The sequence below is a fragment of the Callorhinchus milii genome, unplaced genomic scaffold (assembly GCF_018977255.1).
Source record: "Callorhinchus milii isolate IMCB2004 unplaced genomic scaffold, IMCB_Cmil_1.0 Scaffold20, whole genome shotgun sequence".
Taxonomy (NCBI): domain Eukaryota; kingdom Metazoa; phylum Chordata; class Chondrichthyes; order Chimaeriformes; family Callorhinchidae; genus Callorhinchus; species Callorhinchus milii.
Window position 1 is genome coordinate 8,051,006 of NW_024704761.1, and position 26,660 is coordinate 8,077,665.

The 26,660-nt window shown below is 41.8% G+C and overlaps 1 long non-coding RNA gene across 1 annotated transcript in view; it reads right to left on the reverse strand.

Moving 5' to 3' along the window:
- LOC121850495 overlaps window positions 1–26,660 on the reverse strand; it is a 252,680-nt gene that overhangs the window by 106,536 nt on the left and 119,484 nt on the right. Inside the window, exon 2 of the long non-coding RNA XR_006085615.1 lies at window positions 3,930–3,977. This is a non-coding gene — a long non-coding RNA (uncharacterized LOC121850495). The remainder of the gene's footprint in view (window positions 1–3,929; window positions 3,978–26,660) is intronic.

Genomic DNA, 26,660 nt, shown 5'->3' on the forward strand with positions numbered 1-26,660 from the left:
TGCAAACCACAATTTAGACACTTAATTGATGCTGCAAGCTAATTAAGCTGGCAAATTTGCACCATTCCTCTCTCTCTCTTTGTGACTCAGCAAACATCGGGGTATTTAAACATAGCCTAAGTAGGCTTAGACCTGTTTGCTCAATTCTGCAGCTTTGGCAGTTATTTTCAGAACACAGTGATAGCACTGCCCTGAGTTATTCATTCTAAATCAAAGCAAGCTCTAGGTAAAGTCATTTAAAAAAAACTGATAAGACTTTCAATTGATTGGCAGTAGCCTAGGAAACTCCTGCTTAAATCGCCTACCCCAAACCATTTGTTTTGTTCAGCCGGGTGTCTGACACACGTGGAAACTCATCACCGCGCTTAAGAGTATGCAAACCAAGCTGAGATTTCCATGCAACCCACCTACACATGGAAGTCACAGCGATAGATGGTTGGAATAGAATGCACACTCTCTCCTTGGAGGAATGCATCCTGCTTACCTAATACCGGAAAGTATTAGGTGCAGGTTGGCTAGAGACAAGGCTTGGGGATCCCAGAGTGTGTGTTAGGGTAACTGCTGGAGCCTAACCAGCTAAAATCTTGCTATCAATGGAAAGCTACGTGATTTTAGCTGGTTAGGCTCCAGTTATAATCAATAAGCTTTCCTGCTGCTTGTCCAGTTAGGACAACCCTACCTGTTAAGACTTTGGCTTGCAGGGTTAACAGGAGCTGAGTGGGATGACTCCATGCCCCCAGTGACTGGTTGGCCCTTCCAGGTCCTGCAGATGAGCCAGGCTGGTTTTGCTGTCATCAGCAGTGCCCTGGAATACTGCGATAGCCTGGCTCAGGAACCGGACTACTGAGACCGCCACAGAGGGCTGGCTCGATTCCGACATTCCATTACCAGGCATGTCACCTTGGAGCCAGTTCAGATAGTATGGATGCATTTAAGAGAAAGCTAGGTATATACACGATGGAGAAGGTGATATGGGTGGAGAGTCATGTGGGGTATAAACATCAGCACAGAATAGTTGAGCCGAAAGGTCTGTTTCCATGCCATGTGTAAATCTATGTCTCATCACATTTCAAATTAAGTATGGAACCATTGGAAAGTTGTTATTGTGCAACTGATGAATATTTCACTCCACCTACATCTCTTACTTCAGCGGGTTAAACTGATTCAAACAATCAACATGGATGATAACATTGTACAATACAACAGGGGAGGGAGAATGAATTCAGTTATAACCCACTGTTGGCTGGGCGGGTAAGAGGGAACTGAAGTGGGTGGGGAAAAGATGATTGAAATCACGATCAAAAACATGGGCAGACAGCAACCGTCAGATGGTTCAGATTCCTGTAGTGAGTGATTTTTTGGTGTGATCCTCGGTGAATCCTAAAGGGTTGGAGTTATAAAATGCCACTGAAATATGCCTGTGCAGCGTGCAAAGATGTTTTCTGTTTGTGTTGAAAATTCCCTTTTTTTTTGGGTAGAGACAGTTGAGCAGTGCTGAACACGGGGTGTGTGTTCTCTCAGTTTGGGTTAATGTGCAGCATACGTGTGTGTCTGCCTATGGTTTTCATCTAGCCAGAGGCAGTGCAAGAGAGAACTTGACTCCAGGTTCTCATAGTGCACTGAGAGACACACACATAGTCCTGCCCGATTCCAGCGAGTAAAGTTTGTAAAGTAAAATAAATCACACAAAAGTCTTGATTAAAACATAGAATGAACAATATTAATTGAACCCTCATTGACAGCCATGTAAACAAACCAATAAGGCAGAGACTCAGATTGTTAGCTGCGAAACCTGTTTGTTTAATGGGTTCCTTTCCCCGTTGCACCCACAATTTTCCCTTTACCAGAGCCCAGAGGTAAATCTGGAGGTTTCTCGCAGAGCTCAGGTCCATATGGCAATCTCCCTCTGTACGCATTAATAACCTGGTTTATTATGAAAACATTTGGTGATGCATGACTGCCTTTAAATCTAGCCACTCTCTGGCACCACAAGCGTGTTCCAAGTAATTCTTATAACTTCCCATTATCATTGTCTATAGTAGGAAATGTGCCTCCCTCCCACATACATACGCACATACACACCACCCTATAGGGATTTCCCTCCTTGATCTATTATAAAAGTCCTTCTGACTGCTGGAGACTCTGAGAACAGTTCTCCATATCACCTCCAGGAACCCAAAATATCAGAGATTATTCTGACAAGAATCTGCGCAAAGTTGGGAGAAGTTCTTCTGACTTAGTCAAATTCCCAAAAGATGCAACTTGCTTCATTAGCTTTGTGTCTGCTCTTCCCTACTGACTGGAAACCAATAGTTGAGCAAACAGTAATTATGCTCAAATCCTATCCCTTTACCGCCTCTGCGATTGGATATGTTGTGCACCTGCTTATGCTTTCTTGTTCTAATTTACAGTGCCTTGCGATTGCCTACATTAAATATCAATCTGTCAATCCTTGTTCCATCTACTGAACTGGTCTGGAAACTTCTTGTTAAGCTACTTACCCCCATAATATTCATCTTCCCAGATATTTTAACGTGAATCACAGTGGACCTGTGACAATCTCTTGCAGAATTCCACTCATCACCGCCACAGAAGTAGGTTGTGTACAGTGCCAGATTCAGATATGTGGCAGCTAGATACATGGGTACTGAATAAATTGCCCAATTTAGGCAAGGTGTGCATCTGAAATGGTGACAGAATGGAGGAAAAGAAAACACCAGTGCCCAGAATTAGACACAGCACTTTCCACGTTCCTGTAGGAATTTCTTAGGAACGATGAACAAAGTTGTGGCACATCAGGAGCTTTGGATAATTGCATAAAACACACGAGAAAGGCTTGAGTGGTTCATGAACATTACATAAACCCTTCAATGTCATCTACAGTTGAAGCACACAACGATTACTAGTTTGATTCTATAATGCAGATTTTAGTTGAATGCTTTTTTTTAAAAAAACATGTTGAGTCAGTTCAAGTCAAAGTAGTGGAGAGTCAAAGCTGATCAGTGAGCAAGAATTGACTGGAGGAAACAAGAGCTGGCTGTAGTTTGAGCTCAACAAGTGCAGGATTATTGGGATGGGTAGGGTGGGGGGCATGATTTAAGAGACAACAGTGAGGTATTCAGAATAGCGTCCTACAAACTTCTATTTGCCTTGCTTCCATTAAGCATCAGTAGCTTGCCTGAGATACAAAACGAAAATACAAATTCAGCTGGATTTGGAGAGAAAGGGTTAAACTCTGGTGCTACAGATATGAACAGAATTTCAACAGATGGAATGCAGAAAACTGAAAAAAAATGGAGGTACAACAGAGGTTAACCCTATGAACTTGCTCAAGCCTGGACCTTGTTTGCTGTCCCTTGTTCGGTGCATCAGTCAGCTCGCTATTTGAACATTACTTTATTTTCCTGTTAGAATCACACTGCCAAACCACCTCAAATAAAAAAAACAAGCAAAATACAGTAAATAAAATCCTGTTTCCATAGAAACAGTTAAAAATAGATTAAGTAGCTCATCTCTGGCAAAGATGTACATTATCAAATTAACACTACCCCTCTGCAAAACATTTGACTATTATTCGTTCAGAACCAGAAGTCATGAATAAAGCTTTTCTTTCCTCCAAAATAATAAACCACAGAGAGAAAAAAAATCTTACTTTTTTTCCCGCAATAAAAGCCCTTGAGTGATTTCCTGGAATGCAAAATGAACTAGAGCACGCTGCTTAAATCACAGCAACATTGGGGTTTTCTTTTGTGCCTCGGGGAAAGGGACGTATTTTTTCCGTTTGAAAAGAACTATATTGTTTCATGCCGATGTAGGTAACTGTGACTGGCAAGTTCCCAATAACATTCCAATACATCGCCCGTCGAACTCCATATTCACACTGCGAGAGACAGACTTTTCATGTAAATATTTAGCAGTAACATACTCACAGCAGGGTTGTCTTTGTCCACACTCTAGTTCCACTCCGTCTTATGGTCCTGCAAATGAGAAGCACATCAGTGAGAAAGGCTGCCTACGCATAAACATTCTCCTAAGGAGAGGGGGGGATAAAAAAACCTTTGGAATAAAGCAATTTTTTTTAAAAAAGGGCTCCTGTACTCCTGTATGAGAAAATTGTATTACGGTCCATTACAGAAGGCACGGTTACACATATATCTAATTTACCGCAATTATAATCACATTTGCAAGACAAATACATTTTACAACCTCGGTTAAATGATCATAATTATCACTGTGCATGTGTCGAGGGACTTTATCTGAGACACCCACCACCTCCCCCCCCTCTCACAAGCAGTGAAAACATATTCCCTAAATCTCACCACTCTCTAAATTAGAAGGGAAGGTCTCAGTGGCAGTAAAATGATTGGCGACATTTTCATTTTCCTCATTGTGGCTTGTATCTATTCCAGGCATATGTTGTCATTAATGGGCTTCTGTCACTTCATCTGTGCCGAACACCACTGTCACAAAAAAATTTCCCTGATCTTTCACGCAAACTGAGTGCATTTTAGGGGGTGCAGATAGTCAGGGTTAGTTTAATGAATGTTAAGAAATCTTTGCATTTCCTATATTTTTGTTTTCCAAAAAGAAAATATATCCAAACCCCCCAAAAAAGGATTTGCAACTCACCCAAGACACCTGTCTCTGAAAGCAATCCGTCTGCTCATTGAGCCAGAGAGGTCTTTGTTGGCTACACCTCAATTAACCTAATTTGGATCAACAATGCACACTGAGAACTGAGGGCGATTTAGATCGAGGAGTTAAGTGAGTTCCGATTAGATTTAGTCTGAGTTTACAAAAAGGCAAGACTCCCTGAGTGACTTGTGGAAAATGTTTAAACTCAGACTGAATTTAAAAAGACGGTTTTCGGCAAAACAAGAGTTTCCAAACCAAGGCTGAATTGAAGAACTTTCCGCAGTTCTGCACGCGCTGCACTATGAAGACGGAACAGGCTTTACAGGTTAAGACTCGGGGGATACTTAAGCCTTAGGAGCCCAGATCAGTAAGATTCCGTCAGCCTGAAAAACACGTCTTAAGTACGGTACAAAGCAGGCAATGAATCCGCAAGGGAGTTTAAAAGAGAACAAATTAAAGAAGTGAAGTTCTAGAAGAAACTAAATGGAACAAGTTCGACAAATGTGCCTTTAATTAATTCTGCATTTCAGGGCAAACTTGCTAAGGCAATTTATTTGGCATAGTTTTATTTTTGAAACTGAAAGCAAAAGTACATCATTAAAATGCTAACAGTACCAGAATTTACCAGCTTAGCTTCGACACCCACAATGTTCAAGTCAGGAATATATCTGCAATTTGCTTTAGTATTTGCTTTAGCACAGTTCCTCCGCAGCTAATGCAATGATTGCAGCTCTGCTTTTCTCATTGTTGTTAGGACTTCAGACTTGTTATACCGGTAAGATGCCTTGAATGACCGAGACCCATCTGACCACTTACAGCAAGCGAGTATCTCTTGCCTTTGTCTATCGAGCTGCCTGTACTTTCAGATATGAGTAAGCCATGTCATTAATACCTTTGGAAACCCTCCTCCTCCTGTCGAATTTTGGGCAACCGGGGGAGGAGAGGGGGAGGATTAGGCCTCTTTTTAGATTATCTCCGCACACTACATCATTCCCAATAATGTTTGTTGGTTTATTAAATGCAAGACTCTCCCTGCTCATACAATAATTTGGGATGAAATGTATTCTGCCCCCTAAGTATTGCAGTGTTTTCCATTAAATCTTTTCCCAAGAAATAACATGACAAAGACTTAGCAGAGTGATCAGAGTACTTTCGGCAGGTTTCGCCACAAAAAGCCCAGTATAAATTGGGGTTTAGTGGGACGATCCTGAAGAGAAGCGTGCTGGAGTGTAACTGCACACCCTGCAATCATGTTATTATTATTAGAATAATAACAGTTGCAGTTTATATAGCGCATTATCACATCTTTGAGACATCTCAAAGTGCCTCACAGAATATACTGTAAAATCGATTCACTACAGCTCATGATTGTAATACAAATACATTCCTGTGTTGTGTTATTTACACGACAAAGTCAGTAACATTGCACTTTTTCCCTTTTGACAACCATCAATTGGGTTTGGCCCAGTGTAAACACATCGGTTCAGATACCATTCACAGAGGATCCCTTTTAATTTTCAACCCTCTTAGGCCAGTGGCAACAACTCTTGCGCGCCAGTGTTAGTTTTTTAAAAAAGTGTCTTTATTGACATTAAAAACGAGTGTCTGATACTGTAATTGTGGATTTTTCAAGTGACAACATGTTGGGGTCTACAATCCATTCATGTTATAATAACAACTTGCATTTATATAGCACCCCTCACTCAGGGTATAAACCTAGAGTGCTTAATAGTGGCAGAGCATAGCAGCACCTATAAAGCAAGCAGGTCTATAGTGAAGCGTTTTGTAGCAGGACACATTAATGGGGGTTCTCCTGTATATGCTACCCTTAAAAGTAACATTTTAATCAATTCAAAACCAGTTATGAGCCTAAATTATTATCCGTGGCATTAACAGGATAAAGAGGGGAAATAATAGAGAGCAAGTTGCTTTTACCTCCTTATGAGTTGACTAATGTCAATCATGGTGTGGGTCTCGTACATTCACACAGTGGCATCACCAGCCCTTAAACCCTCCAATGCAGAAAGTACTTAGCTCCGGATAGACAGTCTTGTGAGAGAATTTCCACGCTTGTTAAATGGGAACATCGAAGGTCGAGTCAAATGATAAAGATCTTAAACAGAAAGCAGCCCATAATCCTGGAACAGTCTGCGGTAAATTCATCAAAGCTGAAGTTGAACCGTTTGAAAATGGTAAAGTGGAGATGGAAGACCATCTAGAGGCAGACTTTAACAGTGGGGAGGGAGGGGTTGAGTCTGAGAAATTTGGGGATGGAGTTCCGGAAAGAGGGGCTGGAATGCTTGAAAGCTCACCTGCCAGTGATGGGATGAGTCAGACAAGGGAGACAAAGCAGGCCAGTGTTTGCTGAGCAGAGGGAACAGAGTTCTGATATTAATTTGCTGTGTTTATAATGCAGAGTCTTGTGCTACAAAAAATGTCAGCAATGCAGAAGGTTAACAGCATAAGGAACCTTAGGAGGTTATTCAGTCTGGTAAAGTGTCGCCAGCATACACTGGGCAATGTCCCTTGACATGGTGGAAGCACTCAGCAAGAAGGGTTTCCACTTGGGTACAACCCAAGAAACTTCTCCAAATCCGTTTCATTCATTGGGAAAGCGTAAAAGCTTCAGGGCGGTATTAGTGGCATTCTGCAGCAAAACATGTCAAAAATGATTTATTAAAATTATCTTGCGATGGAATTAAGGCATTATAAAGTGCAATGTCGCTGACTCCGCTGTGTAAATAACGCAGCACAACACAGAAAAGAATTCACATTATAATCAGTATCCGCAGTTATTCATACGATTAATCTTTCCTAAATGACTCTTTATGCAAGGGCCATGGGGACTGGCTTTTACTGGCATAACATCCAGTGAAAGGAGGAATACGGCATGCAAAACACGAATACTATTTGCACACTGCTGTTGCAGTTCTGTGGGCTCAGAAGGAAAGGGTTCACGAACACATCAGACGAGATGTTCAGATTAAAAGGAAGCCCTTCAATCCATTTGATCCTATCCTTCAAGTATACAGCCCTTCTGTAGCGTCAAGCCGTTTCCAAAGTGGGAACAGTGTCCTGGCCTTAAACACCCGTTCCATCTGTTGATTACCCTAAAGGTAAGTATAGGAACAGGAGTAGGCCTTTTAGCCCCTGGAGCCGGTTCTGCCATTCTATTAGATCATGGCTGATCTGTACCTCAACTCCAAATACCTGCCTTTGTCCCATATCCCTTGAAACCCTGACCTCACAAAAATCTATCCACCTCAGTCTTGAAAATTTGAATGGATCCAGCATCCACAGCCTTTTGGGGGGAGAGAGTTCAAGATTTTCACTACCCTTTGCGTGAAAATATGCTTCCTGATTTCATTCCTAAATGGCCTAGTTCTAATTTTAAGATGATGCCCCCTTGTTCTGGATTCCCCCACCAGAGGAAATAGTTTCTCTGTTGCTACCCTATCGAATCCCTTTATCATTTTAAACACTTCAATCAGATCACCCCTCAATCTTCTAATTCAAGTTCATAATAATAATAATACTTGCATTTGATTATAGCGCCTTATCATGTCTTTGAGACGTCTCGAAGCTCTTCACAGAATATACTGTGAAGTGAATTGACTATGTTTGGTGGGCAAAACGCGGCAGTCAATTGCGCACAGCAGTGACCCCACAAATAGTCCGCATATGCAACCTGTCCACGCAATTTAACCCTTTAAGTCCTGGTATTATTTTGGTCACTGGTTAAATTGGTAATTGATTTCATGGCTATTTTGTGGTTCATCGCCGTGTGCAAATTGGCTGCCACTTTTACCTACAAAAATGCAGTCACTACACTGTACGGTGAAACCTGTGAAGAGCTTTGAGATGTTCGCCTACTGATGTGAAAGGCGCTATATCAAATGCGAGGATTATTCGTTCTTATAGTATTTGGATTGCAGGATTTTTTTTTGCTGTAACAAAATCTGTTCAGATGACTCAGAAGCTTGTGGAGTGACACAATCTGCACAGACAGCAGACAGTCACGCTGACTCCATGACTGAGAAAAGGAAAGAGCAGCAGCCAGAGAAGCTGTCAACCACCCGGGTCACCCAGAGGGCACAGAATCTACCACTGCAAACCTGCCAACGCCAAGCCATGGCCCTGCCAAACTGATCTCACATCCCCTGAGAAAATTCATGAAGCTGCGGGAGATGTTGTCATGTAGCTGGCAGACATGCATGTAACCGCATAGATATCTGTGGTAGACATGGGTGGTGAAATGCACGAACACGCATGTGCAGTAACGTTCAGATATGCGTGGCACACATGCATTGCACCGTGCAAATATCTGTGGTAGGCGTGCATCGTATCATGCAGGTATTCGTGGCAGACAAGTTTGGCATTGTGCAGATATTCGTGGTAGACACGTGATGCAGCTGACTGGGCTGAGACTTAGAATGCTACTGGATCAGTAGATATCTCTGTATCGGCCAGACTGGCCTCACCTGATGGATAATCACCTGCAATTGTGCTCACAACTGTGGGAGCCAACCTGGGTCAAATGATTAAGTGGGGCGGCTCATTTGTCAAGCCGCTGACAGAACTTGTCACAAACCAGACCTTCTTCCCACTCAGCTTGGGGCTGGCACCTGCCACTTCTAACCTGAGCTGTCAGATAGCCCAGCTAAAAGGAATATACAGGATTGAGTCAGTTTCAAGTGTCACTCTGTTCAGATTGCTCTGTGGTTCTCTGGGAGGCTCGGAGCAGATTGTTAGCCCGCTTCGCACCACCAGAAATCCATTGGCGCAGAGACATTAGTGACAGCAGCAGGGTAGGGTATAAAACATAAAGCAGAAATCTTCAGGGATCCATTCGGCCCATCGTGTATGTGGCATTCTTACCCATTTTTCCAAATTCACTCATTTTTTTCTTAAATGAATCCCACTTTCCAGCTCTTTCCCCATATGCCTTAACACTGCCACTGGTTATGGACAGACCCTAAGGAGAAGCATTCTGTCATCCTATTCAGAGACAAAGTTATTAAGACTAAGACCGTGGAAAATTTCAAGTACCAGGTTTGATACCCATAATAGGCTGCGACACTATTTAAATGGGTGAAAAAAAAATTCACCTCGGCGTCTTGTCATTTATCCAGCATATTTTTGCATCGGTAAACAAATCTACATTTACATTTTATAAAGCATCAGGGCCGCTGAGGATTTGAGTGGTTCATTTGTTAGATTTATAGCTTTTCCAGGTGAACGTCCCCTCCAGTGAGAGCGTGAAAGGATGCCTCAAAAAGTGAACCATATTTTCACAATGCGGAAAGGCAGTAATCAGAACCTACTGAGTCTAATGGCTTCTCTATTGAACGAATAATTATCTGATCAATGCAATCACTTCTCCCGGCTGTCTAGCTGGCAATGCAGCAGATACAGATAACCCCTGTGTCATACACTTTAATCGCTTCATGAATTCAATTATCGAACCACAGCACCTGGACATGAGGACAGACCGAGGTTAGCAAAGACCCAGCTCTTATCGCTAATTGTATAAATGTAGGAGCGTATGTTACTGTAAGGACACTTGACAGGAAAACATGGATTGCTGCCGATTAGTTCAGCAGATAGACACCAGTGTGGACGCCCGGGTGATATGTATTTTAAAGCACGCCCCAATAATGGTCTACTTGTCAATTTAAAGTCCAGTTCTACATCCGCAAACAAGCAAACCAGATGTGAGCACTTAGTAAACCGGTTTACTCTGATGCAGAATAAATAATCAGATTGAAATAATCACCGCCATAAGGAAAATGTGCTTTTACTAATTCAGTCAATTCAACGCAGCGCTGTTATATAAAAAAAACATAGAATTTCAATGCACTAAAATCAATTCCTATTCACTCATTATGTGAAATCTCAGCTCCAAGCATCAGACTCAAATATGTACNAAAAAATCTATTCCAAGGATAAGGTGTTCTCCAATTATTTCTTTCTTAACACACAGTTGTCTTGGAGTGAAATCCTCCAGGTGTTGGTATGATTTTTACCTAGTTTTGTATCAGGTGGTAAATTTGGTCAACCAAGGAAATGATTGTTAAACTTGCACCTCGCTAAATCACTGACCCATGTTAAACTTGGTTCCAAACATCTGGCAATTTAACTACGTGCAGTGTTTCAGGAGACAGATACTTCTAATTGGTAGAAGGCTAGATCATCCCCCAAGATTACAGACACTTCTACCAAGCACAGAAATTAGACCGACTCGGAGTAAATTGAAATACTGCAGCGTTTCAAGATATTTGAGGGAGGGAGGGAAAGGGAGAAAGACAATATCACGTTTATAATAAAATAGCTCTGCGCATTTCCATCCATTGCATTTACTGATAGTGATAAACTATCGCTCGCAAAACATACACTCAATTCACTTTACCGTATATTGTGAAGCGCTTTGAGACTTCCTGAAGACGTGATAAGCATTATTATTATTCATTATTCACTGGACATTCATAGGTTAAAGCGTTCACTCTCTCTCAGTCTACAAGCTGAAGAAACAGCACAAAGGAACTTTGGCTGATATGTTCCTTACCTGTATTAGCTCTGCGGATATACTCATAGACTGTCCGACTGCCTCCAGCTACGTACACTCTAAGGCAATCTTGCTTGCTATTGTTTCAGGTCCCAATCTCAAACAGTGTTTTGATTGCTAGCTATTCTCAAGAATGGTCTATCTTTCTGCACCATGATGTGATTAAATGAGGGCCTGAGCTTACTGTTCCCCAAGTGGTGAGCTCCAGATTTCAATCATTCCATTGTAGGCTAATTGGAAGACAGGTGTAGCTTGAGGGAGCCAAACAAAAGCTGTAGGACCGATAGCTCTATTAAAGCTATAAGATCTAAATTTGATAAAACACCCTTACTTGCTGTGTGAATGATGGAATAAACCATCCTTGTAATAATATGCTCTTGCCTATTTTTACTAGACGACAAGAGGGCAAGAGAACAGTACTAAATCACAACTCTGGCAGGATCCTGCAGCCAGGCAGGCTAACAGTGGAGGTCCAGTAATACATCAAGCAGAAGGTCCAGCATATGTCCATCCTAAGGACTTCTCTGTTTTCCAATTCTTCCCTCAGTAGGTACCTTCTCTCCTCCCATCACATCACTATGGCTATTGTAGCTATGGAGTCCTGTAGCTCAGTGGTTAGAGCACTTGCCTCGCAAGCGAGAGACCTGGGTTTGATCCCCGCAGGGCGAAACCTTGGGGAAGTTTCCTTACTCCACACGCCTGATAATAATCCCTCACGAAAAAAACAATAATAAATTAGTCACTTCAATCCACAACTGTTCATGGGACACTGCTGTTGGTTGACGTGTTTTTCCCACAAATATATAGTCAATTCACTTTACAGTATATTCTGTAAAGCGCTTTAAGATGTCTAGAAAACATGAAAAGCGCTATATCAAATACAAGGATAATTATTATTCTTGTTTTGACCCCGAGGGCTATGATAGAGTACAGCCATCTGTAGAGAGATAAGGGAGTTAAATCTTGTTTAACTACCGTTGCAGTGTGTGTAAACTAAAGGACTGTATCACAACAAAACCTTTGATCCTCATTTGGCACGTTGCTGTGGTGTCTTCTGCGGATAATGCACATTGCAGTCACAGTGCATGCATGAAAGAGGAAGGCATATTGACTGTGAGATCGGATGCCAACCAAGAAAACTGCTCTCTCCTGGATGGTGTTGAGTTTCTCAAGAGTTCTGCAGTTGTGGTGAAAATTCCATTCCCCTCAGTGATGGTTGTGGCATTGAAGATCCGAGGTCCTTTCTGTTGGAGGTGGTTATTGCCCAACACCTATGTGACATCAATATTATCTGCCAAACGTGGTGTATCCAAGTCTTGCTACAAGTGGCCAAGGGCTGCTTTATAAATGGAACGGAACACTTGGGGACCATCAGTGATAGGCCACCCAGGACCACACAATGATAAGAAGGTCATTGGGAAAGCAGCTGGACACGCTGCTCTGAGGAACCCCTGTAGCAATGTCCTAGGGCTGTGATGATTTTCCTCCAAAAATCACAGCCATCTTCCTCTGTGTCAAGCATGACTCCAGCCACTCAAGAACTTTTTCCCTTGACTGCCTACTGACCTCAGTTTTGCTAAGGCTCCAGTGCCGGACTCGGATGAATGCTCAAGGCCGTCGCTCCCACCTCTTCTCTGTATCAGGGCTCGAACAAGATGTGGCGCTGAATGGGTCTGACAAGAGCTGTCTGTTCTTTAAGGCCACTGGCTGGTATAGTGTAACCCCATGTCTCTTTCAGTGAGATGGACACAGATCTCAGGCACCAAAGGGAGAAAGACATCGACATGGATTAGCATCTGAATATAGGCAGATCATTACCTCCAAAGTGTCAGACTTTGACAGGCAGCTGAGTGAATAGTTATTTTTATTTAACTAAATTAGCAATGCATTAGTTTGAAGAAAATCCTCTACATGCAGGTGGCAAGCAAGCTTCGCTGTACAGAATGTACCGAACACTTCTATTCAAATTCAAGGAGAAAAGGGAATGATGTTTGGACAAGCTGTAGAAATGCGCTTACAAGCCTGCCTGTGAGAGACAACTGCATAGGATTGCTTTTATTTATAGAAAGAGAGAGCATCACTGACATTATACTAGCACCATCTGCTACTAATTTATTATCTTTATCTTGCTTTTATTGAAAACCATTAACAAAAAAAATCTGGATAAAGGCACGTTTTGAATGTTTTTGGCTGCGACATGTAAAGAGGTGCGTAAAGAAGCCTGAAATTCCCAGACCCCGAGATGATTTTGCCTTTAAAATTTAACGTTGCATAAAATCATGGAGAATTCAGTCTGGATGTGGAAGATGCAGTTCTTAAAAAAAACACAAAGAAAAGACTTCCAGGTGAAGACCCAATATAATATTTTTCCACAATTCTAAGTGACCTTAAAATGTTATGGCAAGCTGGTCTAACAGGATGAGACTGGGGTGGTGCAGGGGGGGAATTTCTGGGCTCAAATCCAATGCAAACCTTCCATAGAGATCACTGGCTGTTATCTGGGAACAATCATTGCTCCAAACTACATGGAGCCAACAATGGACCATGTTTTGACCCGGGCTTTGGATGAGCCATTAAGCCAGGGCTTATTCAGGTGAACGTTAAAGATCATTATTCGAAAAGGAAAGTGAGTTCCCCCCACTGCCCCCCCATCAATGTCTTGGTCAACAATCGCCCATTTAATATTGGTCATTCACTTCACGGCTGTTGGTGGGACATTGCTATGTGAATACATTTAGCACTATATCCTGCAAAACACTTTGAGAAGGCCTCCCGATGTGAAAGGTGCTATATCAAATGCAAGGATTATAATTAGTATTATGATGTACTTGACCATCCGAAACGGCCCTCGTCTTCTGAGCTCGCTGTGTAAATGACATTGAGATAAATGCAGCAAACAGGAGTTGGAAACTTATTTTGGAGCCGCTCTTTGAATCAACGCAGTAATTTGTACCGTTGCTGGCAGCTCCAAGGTGAAATTTATAATCTTCCTTGATTAAAAGTTGTGGTCAATTCAACTGAGGAATTTCAATGATATTCTCGTTTGCCCCTTTCCTCTTCTCACTTGTATGTTTCTCGGGCAAATCTGAGGTGACTGGTTCATCAGGGCCCCGATTGACTCACAATCAGCAGCAAAAGGCCAACCTTCCCTGTAAATCACACAAATAAAACATGCGCGGAGGAAGCCGAGTTCTGCCACGGAGAGTCTATAAATTCAATCACTGACAGCACCATTAATGAGCTGCTTACTTCAGGAACAGAGAACTATGCAGAGATATAGAATTTCGAGCGAGTCCCAAAGTCTGTGAAGATTGGGGGACCTGAAACTGTTTAGTAAAACATGCTATTGTGATATGTGTGTGTATGTCACTGCTGTGCTCATCAAGGTGAGAGAGGAGAGTGTTCGAAAGTATAAATTTTCTTCCAATTTGCACCCAGTGACAGCACCAAGAACTCTCATGGTAGGTAATGTATGGAATGGGTCAGATGCCATGCACAGGTTCCCTAACATCAGATTGACAATGTGTCTTGACCCAAACTCCAATGCAACTCTACAGCAATGATGTTAATCAATGTTGGCACAAGCAACAAATTGGACCCAAGTTGCATCAAAGTTTAAAACAAAAACACAATAATTTTGCCATGACTTTCAACTACTACGCCCCGAAACTCTGGAACACTCTTCCTCTATCCCTCCGCCTTACCCCTTCCTTCCCCATTTTCAGGTCATGCCTGAAGACCTTCCTATTTGACCATGCCTACGGTCACCTCCCCGTCCCCCAGCCCCCGCCGGCTCGGAATCGTGCTCCGCCACTGTCAAGCGCTCTGGGACGCTACCCTGCGTGATGGCCGCTTTATAAATGCAAGTTGTTGTTCTTGTTGAAGTCACATGTGGATAAGATGAAGCACAGTTTGTCCTACTCTACTTGCGTTTGCCTAAGTTTGGAAGCGACACCATCACCTATCATTCTGCGACGCTATCCAGTGACCTCTGCTGGAAAACGTGCGTCTGTGCGGAAGTCAAATCAGAACAGCATCAGACTCCGTTGTGATGTTTCCCACAGGGGGATCAACTGCCAGCGTTCACAGCTTTGGCTCACACATGAAGAGGGGCCAACTGCGCAATGAGCTTGATCAACCTTTAGGTGGTCTCTTTAAAATCTCAGTCACGCTGAATTCTAGCAACATTCTGATTCAGGTCTCGAGCATCTCTTTGTGCAAATGGACGTTCGACGATTGCCACCCTGTGCAATGCTTCTGGTAAGAGAAAAGGCAACCGCAATGGGCTGTACATTCTATTAGACGCTGGGTTTAAAATAAAGGATATGAAATGGTTAGAGAGTTGCTGCTCTGCTTATTATTATTTACCTCGGTCTTGAAATGGAGTCCATAAAAGTTTGGAATGCTGCACCTTTAAACAGATCCACAATGTGGCTTTGAACTGCGGCCCTTGAAAATTAAGCAAGTTTATTGCAACCATTAGTGTCTGGGATTGTGAATGAACAGCTGCGTCCTGCTTGCTAACAAGCTACAAATCGATTGCTCAGCTCTAGACAAAGAACAGAGCTGGGATTCTGAATCTCCGACAGTGCCAGTGGCTGCCCTTAGAACAAGCGCATCAGCAACAGTTTTCGAACTAATTATCAACCAGATCAGAACAAAAATCTCCCACTGAAATAACGAGCCACATGATGAACAACACAGACTGCACTTTTGCATCTAAAATTAGTGAAAAAATATTTGATGCAGTATAATTCAACACCTGTTTTAATAACAAGTGAAATTTCCTTGGAACGCACTGCTTAAATCAAAATAGCTCTCCAAACAAGTCATGTAAGGCCTTATGCCATTTCCTGAGTCTCTTTAGTGAGGCCTCAGTTACCCACATCAGTATTTTGAACTGACCTTTCAATTGAACACTGTATTTTACCCATTATTTACTGCAACTCTCTTCTGTATCAGGTCTAATCGTTGAATAAGAGACGTACATATATTTAATGCAACACTACGTAAAATGCCCTGCAAAATAGTATCTGTTCTCTGCTTCCAGTAAAAGAAGCTGACAGGTTAATTATTTGTTTAAATTGTTGAAACAAATTGCTAGACATCAATGTTATGAGCATTTAAAATGTACCAACATCTTTTAATCCAGCACGCTTTGAAATCTTAATCTTCTAAAGTGAGCTTATCACCCATTCACCAATGATCGATAATCACACCCATATTTTTTTCTTCCTTGATAATGGACATTGTTTCATTGTCTACACTTGTCTCACTGTTTCCTATTCCAAAATACATGTGACTGCATTCATCGACATTAAAACCCATCTTCCATCCCATATCCTCAAATACTTAATTGGGCCCAAGTTTTCTGAATGCTCTATTATTTACACCCATCACTTAGCAAAGTACCTTGGTGTCGCTAGCAACATTAACCCTGTGAGCTACTTATAAATACACGAAAAATAAAGATCCGCAAAGCCCAAGCAAGCCAGATTAACGGGGGAATTCGTACTATTATTTATTTCGCTAAGCGTAATTACAATGCCAGTAGAATTTGTAAAAAAAAATCTGTTTTGGGCAGGTAAGTACTAAGTACTAATTCCATATACGTGGAGTCTGGTAAACCGGTGGTTACTCTGATAATAATATCTGCCTCACTTTCCATGCTGCATTATACAAAACGTTCTGATAAAAAAAACTTCCATTTTGCACAGCATTTTATCACTTTGTCGAGATGTCCCAAAGCACTTCCCAATATTTCACTGTGAAGTGTTGTGATTGCACGTTTGTAAACAAACTCCGCAGCCAATTTGCACACAGTAGTCCCGTAAACAGTCAATTTTGACTGACCAATTTATTTGGGGATTGTTGGCCCAGGACACCGGGAGGAACTCCCTTCTCTGTTGTGATTGATTACCAGTCATTGGCAGATTAGCCATTCTTCCGTCTGTATTATGCATTGCTTGCTGTTCTGTCTCCTAAGAATAAAAATGACGAAACACAAGTTTAGGATGAGAGCATGCAACTGTTACCTCAAAGGTAAGCTATCTGTAAAATGTGCCTCATGCACATTTGCTGAAAGTTCTCTTCAGCTTTGATCTGCTCTAAGATGTAAACACAGTTTTTATTCTTTTTTTATTTGACATTGAGGTATCCATCTCTGTTCAACCATTCGCTTCCTAGTGCTACCAGTTGGGCAGATATACATGTTTCGAGGAATTTTAGATGCCCATATTTTATGCATTATTGTGATGGGCAGCAATCCAATGACATAAAGCAGACATCAGGGCTGTAAAACAGATAAGCTGTGCATTCCAGAAATGAACTTACAGAATTTTATCAGGCCAGATGGCATCAGGAAGTGTAGGCTTTCATAGTCTACAGAACAGAAACATTTGTCTTGCAACAACTTTGGAGAGAACTCTAGTGATGACCTTAAAGCATGAGTGCATTGCAAATCACTTTGAGCTCCAAGTACCTAATCAGTCCCTTCTGATGCACAATCTAGGAAGAGGCTCCTGTGCATGTTTTAAGCCAAATAACCAGTTAGAATGAAACACAACATGGCTATCATTATTGAAATGTTATTAAAATGGAACGGAACACTGATGCACAATTTCCAATCCAGTGTTGTAACTCAATCAAGATTTTATGCAACCAAAGAGACTAGGGTTTACAGACTTTTTCCAAAGCCACTATCTTGGCTCCAGTCTGGCTTTCGTTATTTGGAAGCTTCTACTTCTAGGTTTTATAGCATGTCAAAAATATGAATGTTGTTCATGTGGCAAATAGTAAGATAATGACTTTTATCCGTTCATGTTGTCCCTATTTCCAAAAAACAGAAGAGTCAAAAGTCTGGCAATGGAGGAAGGAGAGTTTGAGGAAGAAAAGGCAAATGGAATATTGGGAATATAATCCGAGGTCAACTATTCAGGAATAGTATCTAGGTTACAGATAAGTTGGAAAACAATTGAATTGAATGAAAATAATGTAAAACATTGGAAAGTGAGGTAGAAACAAAGCAGAGATGTTCCCTACCCATGTAGTATTCTGAGGTTGAAAAAAAGTGGAATTCAGATTTGAAGCAGAAAAGCACCAAAAACAAATCTCTTAGAGGTGAAAGTGAAAATGAAACAAAGACGGACACAAAAATCCACAGAGTATAGAAACCTACAGAAGTGAAGATAAACAGAACTCTAGGAAGCAAGAAATTTGCAGAAACAAGGGTAAATCTGTCAGGAATGCATGAGTGCTGTGGAGGTGAGGAGAAGCAGGATTAACCTTGACGAACAAAAGCAACACTGAAGGCAAAAAGAGATGTGTAGCTCCCAGCTTGTATTTACTGGCTCTACAGCAGTTATCCAAGTTAAAGAATTGCTGTTGTCTGGAGCTCAATTTGTTACATCGGAGACTTTCTCTGAGTAGAAATTAGATAGCGTTTTAAGCCTTAGGTATAAACCTTCCTAACTAATGTATTTCAGTGCAGAATTGATCGAGGCCCAATAATATTCATAGTATAAACCAGAGACAAATCAGTGTTGGTGTAGATGCTAAAATATACACAAGTGTGATACAAATCGTTTGTTGTTGTTTCCATATGCACACGTATTGTGTTCACTGTATTAGATATTCCTTGTGTTTGAAATTGAAACAGAGTGACTGTATATTGCTCCAGATAAATGTACAAATCTCAATATATTTTTGTAATATTGAACCAGCTTGGCTCATTTGCTCACTTTCTCATCTCTGGATCAGAATATTGTGATTATGGACCCACATTAGGTCTCGAAGATCCCAGTCCTGTGCAGTGCTGCTGCATTGCCAGAGGTGTCATCCTTCAGATGAGATGTTAAGCCAAATTCCTACGTACATTAGAGGTCTCATAACACTATTCAAAAAGAGAAGGGAATTTCTCCAGGTGTCAAAAGTATTTAATACAGCCATAATACTAAAACTGGTTTCCTCGAAGTCCTTCAAAATGTAACACTGAATTCAACGATTTGCAAAATTCTTGGATGCTCTAAATCTAGAGTAAATCGTGACCCAGGGGGAATTACTCCCCATTTATTTCTTAATGGGTGGAATTGTTCATCTAATTAATTTGTAAACAAAGCCCAGTAATTTTAGCTGGTGCAATTTGGGACACCGTGACTAAATCAATTATTGATTTGAATACTGGCTAGACACAATGATTCAGCAAGCATTGAACAAATTGGCCTTTTTCACCTCACTTTATCAAAAAGAAGAAATGAGAAGGGTTGGTGGCAGGGACAACTCTTGGGAGTAACCATCAGTTCAAGGACTACATCAAATGAACTGGAAGAGAATAAAATGATTACGAGAGTCCGATTAAATCACAGGATCTGCTCCCGTGTGCCTATATTGTAAAAAGGTACATGTAGTTTCATCCAAAATATATACAGTCATTACTTTACAGTATATTCTGTGAAGCGTTTTGAGACGTCTCAACAACGTGAAAAGGCGTTATATCAAATAATAATAATCCTTGCATTTGATATAGTGCCTTATCACGTCTTTGAGACGTCTCAAAGCGCTTCACAGAATATACTGTAAAGTGAATTGACTGTATATTTTTGGGGTGAAACACGGCAGCCAATTACGCACAGCAGCGTCCCACAAACAATCATGGATTGAGTGACCAATTTATTATTATTTTTTTGAAGGAATCATTACATCGGAAAATCGATCCGCCAATCGATTAACAACCAGTTCCTACTTACTGCTAGATAAACAGAGGCATATGGAGAAAGGAAATTTACCCAACGTTTCACCCTGCCAGGAATAACCACTGACCTACAGGACTCCAAATGCAAGGTTTAGTAGCAGTAGTAGTACTACTTGCCACAATCCTCTGGTTACAAGACTGACGGCCAAGCACACGGCTAGGAATCGTGTCTATAGTCTCTCGATCTGTCTAAATATTGTAGGCATGGATTTAGATGCACTGGAAACCCTACTCTATATCTCCTGCTTCCCTTTCTGATATATTTCCAAACTTCCATTTCCAAGTGACTGCAAAATTCTTTGCAGCTGGATTGAGTGGGCCTAACGCTAATCACAGGTCAGTCAGTGTATTTGCTTTGATCTTTCAAACTAATCCTCTAAACCCTTGTTTGCTTTGTTCGTCGGCAAGTCTACTGAACAGGTGTCATCATCTGTCTCCATTGTTAATGTATATAGAACGTTTCCTGATGGACTGATAATTCCAAAAAAGTTCAGTTTTCAAGCCGGTCAATGCTGAGACTTCTTATTCGGACTGGACATTACTGATTGTTCTTTCCTTTTCAATCGGCAGTATGGTTGGGGTAACATGCATATTAGCAGGATCTAGTCCTACATAATAAACCTTTATAAAAGGTTTAATGAACCTTTATAAAACTCTGGTTAGGCCTAAGTTCTGGGCACCACACTTTAGGAAGGATATCAAGGCATTGGAGAGGGTGCAAAGGAATTTACCAGGATGGTGCCAGCAATGAGGGACTTCAATTATGAGGAGAGGCTAGAGAAACTAGGATTATTCTCCTTGGAGCAGAGAAGATTAAGAGGAGACTTAATAGAAGTTTTCAAAATTATGAGGGGCTTCGATAGGGTGACCAAGGAGAAACTATTTCCACTGGCAGGTGGGCTGGTAACCCGAGGGCACCGATTTAAAATTATTATTTGGGGAGGACAAGTTTGCAGGGCTATGGGGAGAGAGTAATGGAGTGGGATTGATTTGGATAGTTCTTTTCAAAGAGCCAGCACAGACACGATGGGTGAATGATCTCTTTCTGTGCTGTATAATTCTATGATTCTATCACATTAAATAATAGCACTTGTATTTGGTTCAGTGCCTTATGCAAATGCAAGGTTATTATTATCATCCAATTATCTCAAAGCCCATCACAGGATTCAGGGTAAAGTATAGTGGTTGTACATTTATAGGCAATATCAGCAGCCATTTTGGGCACAACAGTATTCCACAATCATCCATGGAGCGAATGACCATTTTTTTCTGGGGGAAAGTGGCCAAAATATTGGGAGAAACCATCTTCTCTTTTCGAACGTGCCTTGGGATCTTGAACATCTTAATACTGTGTAACTTCTATCATAGTAGCCTGCAGTTATTATACTCAACTGTTTCAGATCCTTAATGAGAAAATAGATTTCTCCATCAACCATTTTAAGATATCCTTTCTTCAACTGACTTCGGTAAACGTGTGGGACAAAAAAATAGGCACGGAAATATTCCCCGACTGCTTTTACCAACAGCTTGAGGTACTGCAACATAATACAGATTCTCATGATGCGTGCGTAGCATTGCATTACATATGCTAGCGGTGGAGAGTGGAATTCACTCAAGATGATTGAATACAGCAGTTGCTTCCAGAGTATAAAAGGCCATACATTTATGAGTACAGTGTGGAAAAGGAGTTATACGAGTCTCTCACACTGGGTAGTTGTCTCCATTCATTTCAAGCCTTTTTTTTTAAAAAAAGGAACCCATTATGTTTTATGTCAACATAACAAAACTAAAGTGTTACTTCACACCTGAAATACTTTTTATCATATCAGGGAGGTAACCGCTGACCTCCCACTCCACCCACCCCCATTATTTTCAAAGTTTCAAGCTTTGCTATGTAAATAACCACGGGAAACTATTTTTTTTCAACTGTTCTCGCTTGAATTGCGCTCGTGTTGTTCCAGTCTCTTGCCATTTGATTCTGCGGCATTGACTTTGTGCCCTTCCATCATTAATTCTCTCAAGCTCCTCTCCTCCAAGTGCCACAATGTCCTTTTCAAAGTTCCTCTCTCTGTGTTTTATCTGCGCTTTCCTCAAGGCTTTGCTTGGTCGATTCCTTTACACTTCAATTCCTCTACTGTGACGTACACTTATCCACCAGATCCCAACAGGTTTATCAGGGGATCTTTGATCCACATTAGTGATGTGTGTGTGTGTGTGTTTGTGTGTACAACCAGGGTTTGGAATGGCCTCACACCTCTGCTGAAAGGAATACAGCGCTACTGAAGAGATCCACTTAACTAAGCAATACGTTAGCTCTAATGGAGCAAATGGCTTCAATGAGGCAAAAAGAGCAAACTTTTTTGTTACTTGCTTAGAATGGGATTTCTCCATTTGAGAAAGCGGTTCATTAACAGCAACTGCAAGTGACTAATGAGCATATGGGAGCAGATGGTTCACTGCGGTCGGTTCGTGAGATCGAATCCCTGTTAGAGCACAGAATTCCTGCATGTCTTCTCTCACCCATTGCAAGCAGGGTCCCCATCAGTTGCTCTCGAGCCCTTATTAGCAAATTCTTTAGGTCACTGTGTATTTGTGCACAGGTCCCACAAACAGCCATGAAGTGAAGAATAATAATAATAATAATCCTTGCATTTGATATAGCGCCTCATCACGTCGTCGAGGCGTCTCAAAGCGCTTTGCAGAATATACTGTAAAATGTAGTGACTGCGTGTTTTGTGGGCGAAATGCGGCAGCCAATTGCGCACAGCAGTGTCCCACAAACAGTCGTGGATTGAGTGACCTTATTATTATTATTATTTGGAGGGGTAATTAACCCAGGAAAGCGATTCGCCAATTGACTAACAAGCGGGTTCCTACTTATTGCTAGGTAAACAGAGGCATGTGTGTGGTGTAAGAAAACTCGCCTAAGGTTTTGCCCTGGCTTATCTGGAGGAAATTGCACTGACCAATTACTTGGTGGATTGTTGTCCAGGACCCTGGGAGAAACTCAATCCTCTTTTCAAATACCACTGCTGGATCTTGAACATCTGCTCAAGCAGGGAGATGGGACCTGGTTTAATGTCTCATTCGAAGGTCAATGCCTCCAACAGCCCAGGGCTCACCCAGTTCTGTACTGGAACGTCAGCCCGGATTATGGGCTCAATTCCTGAGGCAAGTACTTTGCTAGAGCTACCGAATTGATGGTTTATAGTCCTGGTGATGATTAGTAATCCCAGAATAATAATAATAATAATCCTTGCATTTGATATAGCGCTTTTCACATCAGGAGGGCGTCCCAAAGCGCTTCACAGAACACACTGTAAAGTGAATTGACTGTATATTTGTGGGCGAACGCGGCAGCCAATTGCGCACAGCAATGTCCCACAAAAAGTCGTAGATTGAAAATGACCAATTTAATTATTGTTTTTTTTTTTTTTTTGGAGGGATTATTATTAGGCGTGTGGAGTAAGGAAACTTGCCCAAGGTTTCGCCCTGTCTGGAATTGAACTCAGGTCTCTCACTTGCAAAGCGAGTGCTCCAACCACTGAGCTACAGGACTCCTCAAATACAGAATACGGAGATGTTCAGCTACAGTAGCTCTGGTTCATTTTTTAATGTTAGAAGCAAAATCAGATTAATTAGAGACTGAAACCATTTAGCACATTGTGATTAATTGGCAGATTCAACCTTGGTGAGTTTGTTGTCCAACTTTGTGTGAGCCAAGATTTGATAACTCAAACTTTGGACAACTTGAACCAGCAAAGATTGGGTCAGGAGGGAAATTAGCAGTTTCAAGCTGAATTCAGTAAAATCAGTGAAGAAGTACTTCAGTGAATGGGATAGGATCCAGGGAGAGTTCAGCTGTAATTGTTCAGATAATTTTTGAAGAGGGAGGTGAGAGACATTTTTTTTTCATTTTCCTTAACAGGTCTATTGTCAAGTTTGGGCTTTTCCTTCGAAGTCCCTCTGCTGTTGAGGTGGATGTTCGAGAGCCTGTGGCACTAATGGAAAAGTGAAATGACTTTCGCCTGGTGTCCCGCCAACAATCCCCAATCCCCCAGATAAAAATTGATCATTCACTTAATCGCTGCTTGTACGACTTTGCTGGGCGCAAATCTGCTGCTCTGTTCGCCCCCAAAACACAGTCATTACACTTGAAGCACTTTCAAACGCTCTCCCGATGTGAAAGGCACTACTATACTCATTTCAAGTAATTATTATTATGTGAGGTGGAATTTTGACCATTTTGACCCAAACCCCCTCTCTCTCCACATGCAGGTTCCCCCATTGCAATTCAGACTATCATAATAATCCTTGCATTTGATATAGCGCCTTATCACGTCATTGAGATGTATCAAAGCGCTTCACAGAATGTATTGTAGAGGGTCGTGACTGAGTATTTTGTGGGCAAAACACAGCAGCCAATTTCCCGAATGGACCAAGAGATCTGGCAAAAAGGCTGCGTCAAGTAGCATTCTGCACCCGGCTGCCAGGAGGTGCCTGTGATAAGCAGAGACTGATATTCTCTCCAGTTTATCTCCCTCTCCCTCTGGGGAGAACGGCACTCAGTGCCACTAGTCGTCAGAGAGCTTCCACCCCCCAATGGGAACAGGAGCTCATGAAAGTGGCAGGACTGTTCAGCTGTACTGAATTAAAAAGGAGCAGGGCTGCACATTAACACTTCTATAAAGATAAAATGACGGCACCGCTCATTACTGCAATGCGCTCTCGATTTAAAAATAAATAAATATCGTGGAAAAGTTTTGAAAGAGAGCTTAATTTGACCACTGCTTATCGATTGGATTGGTGCGTTCGCTGGCTGCTGATCGGCTGATTAATGGAGAAGAGAATAAATGCTTAATCCATTCCCTGCTGATGAATTCATGACATTGATTTGCAATTGAATTATTCCAAGTTTAAAGCTCTCTCCTCTGCAGTAATAATAGATAGATAGTGTCAATGGAGGAGGGGGGGATGGAACACGCATCAATCTTACTGGGGTGGACAGCCTGACCACTGCAGAACTAGGAATCAGTGCTTGGAATTTCGATCATATCACAGTCTGGTAACCATTTGTATTTTGTGATAGCGGATTAGTGGGACAGTTGTGCTGTGTACAGTGTCTTGACTTTGCTCCTATTGATGTGTCAGAATGATGGAGAACAGAGAGAGATCCTGTAATGGCCTCATCAGTTTGCTCACCGTTTTACAATTTCATTCTCACCTCAATCTGTTTTTTAGTTCAGGCATCAGCAATGGCCTGCTCGCCGGAAACAGAAAATTAAAAGCCAGATTCAGTCTAATAAAAAAAAAGAAACGCTTTTTTTTCAAAAGAGTCTCGGGCAGTCCCTCATTTCATTAACCCCTTCCTCCACCGCAGCTCTCTGCCGTTTGGTTCGCAAGAAAGCCAAAGCTCTGGGGAAAGGTATATAGTCACTCTGCTGATTTGGCTTCGAACGAAATTTGATAACTGGATAGCAAAAGCTCCCTCTCCATCAATCCGCCCTCCCAGCCAACAGTGCCACATTTCACCAGTCGCATTCTCATCAAGCACAACAACAACTCTGACGCTTACATTTTCAGTGGAGTTGGTTGGTGGGTGGGGAGCTGGGATTTGCTCAGAAGGATTCAGAATTGAATTCACCAACATCCGAACAGTTCCTTTATGGCTGTTTGATTAATGGTGGACGACCCGAGCTCTGTTTTCAAAATTCATTGAATTTCTCATGTTTTCATAATGAACGCACAAAATACTTCCAGAACAATGGCCCGATCGTGAGGCGTGTGCGAAAGGCAACGGGATATCAGATACCTGCTGGCTCTTAAATAGTTTGTGTCTGACATTGACTGCTTTCTGAATCTGCGTTAAAATAAGAGGGATGAGTTGATCTTGAAGAATCCTAATATAAATCCCTGCTATCATGCTCTGATTTTCCCTGAAATATCATCTATTCCCCCCACCCACCTCGCCACCCCCAAACCTACCCCCTCATTATGAGTATGACCTGAGATTGACCTTCTGGCTCATATCATGGGACGTTGAAACACCAACAAAGCTAATGATATGGAACAAAAACACGGCATTCAGCCCAAATAGTCTGGGCCGATCTTTATACTCCACATGAGCCTCCACCCCTTCTATTCTCTTCTAATCCCTCCTGACGTAGCAATGCCAGCAACAGCTTTTCTGAGGAATCTCCACAGCCTGTTCCCTCCAAGATGGCTCTGTTGGATTTGTCCCGGTGGGGTCATTGAGCTAAACGTGGCGCTCAGCGTCAAGTGTGATTTAAAAATGGTTGAAATGGGAGCTAACATGATTGCGAGATCGGATGAAAAAGACCCTTCGGCCTGTTTGATCTCATCCTTGCAAGAATACCCACCCTACCATCTTCCACCGTCTTTGACAGTGCTTCCACGGTCTGCATTGACCCCCAAATGTAATAGCAGTTGCAAAGTTTGACAGATCCCTGGTGGGCCTTTTGCTGAGTGTTCGGTGATTCAGTTACTTCATTTAATGTTGGCACACAAGCTCAAAGCTTTGGCAGAAAAGTTTCCAAATAAATAATGTGCTCGGAACTAAAAACGTACAAAGGGAGTCGATTAGAACGTAGAGTGGGTTAGAAGCACAGACCTTTCACCTCTGTGATCTGGGATCAAATCCAACATGGGCAGTGGCTGTAAAGGTCCTCAATTAAATAAGCTTGTGCAATC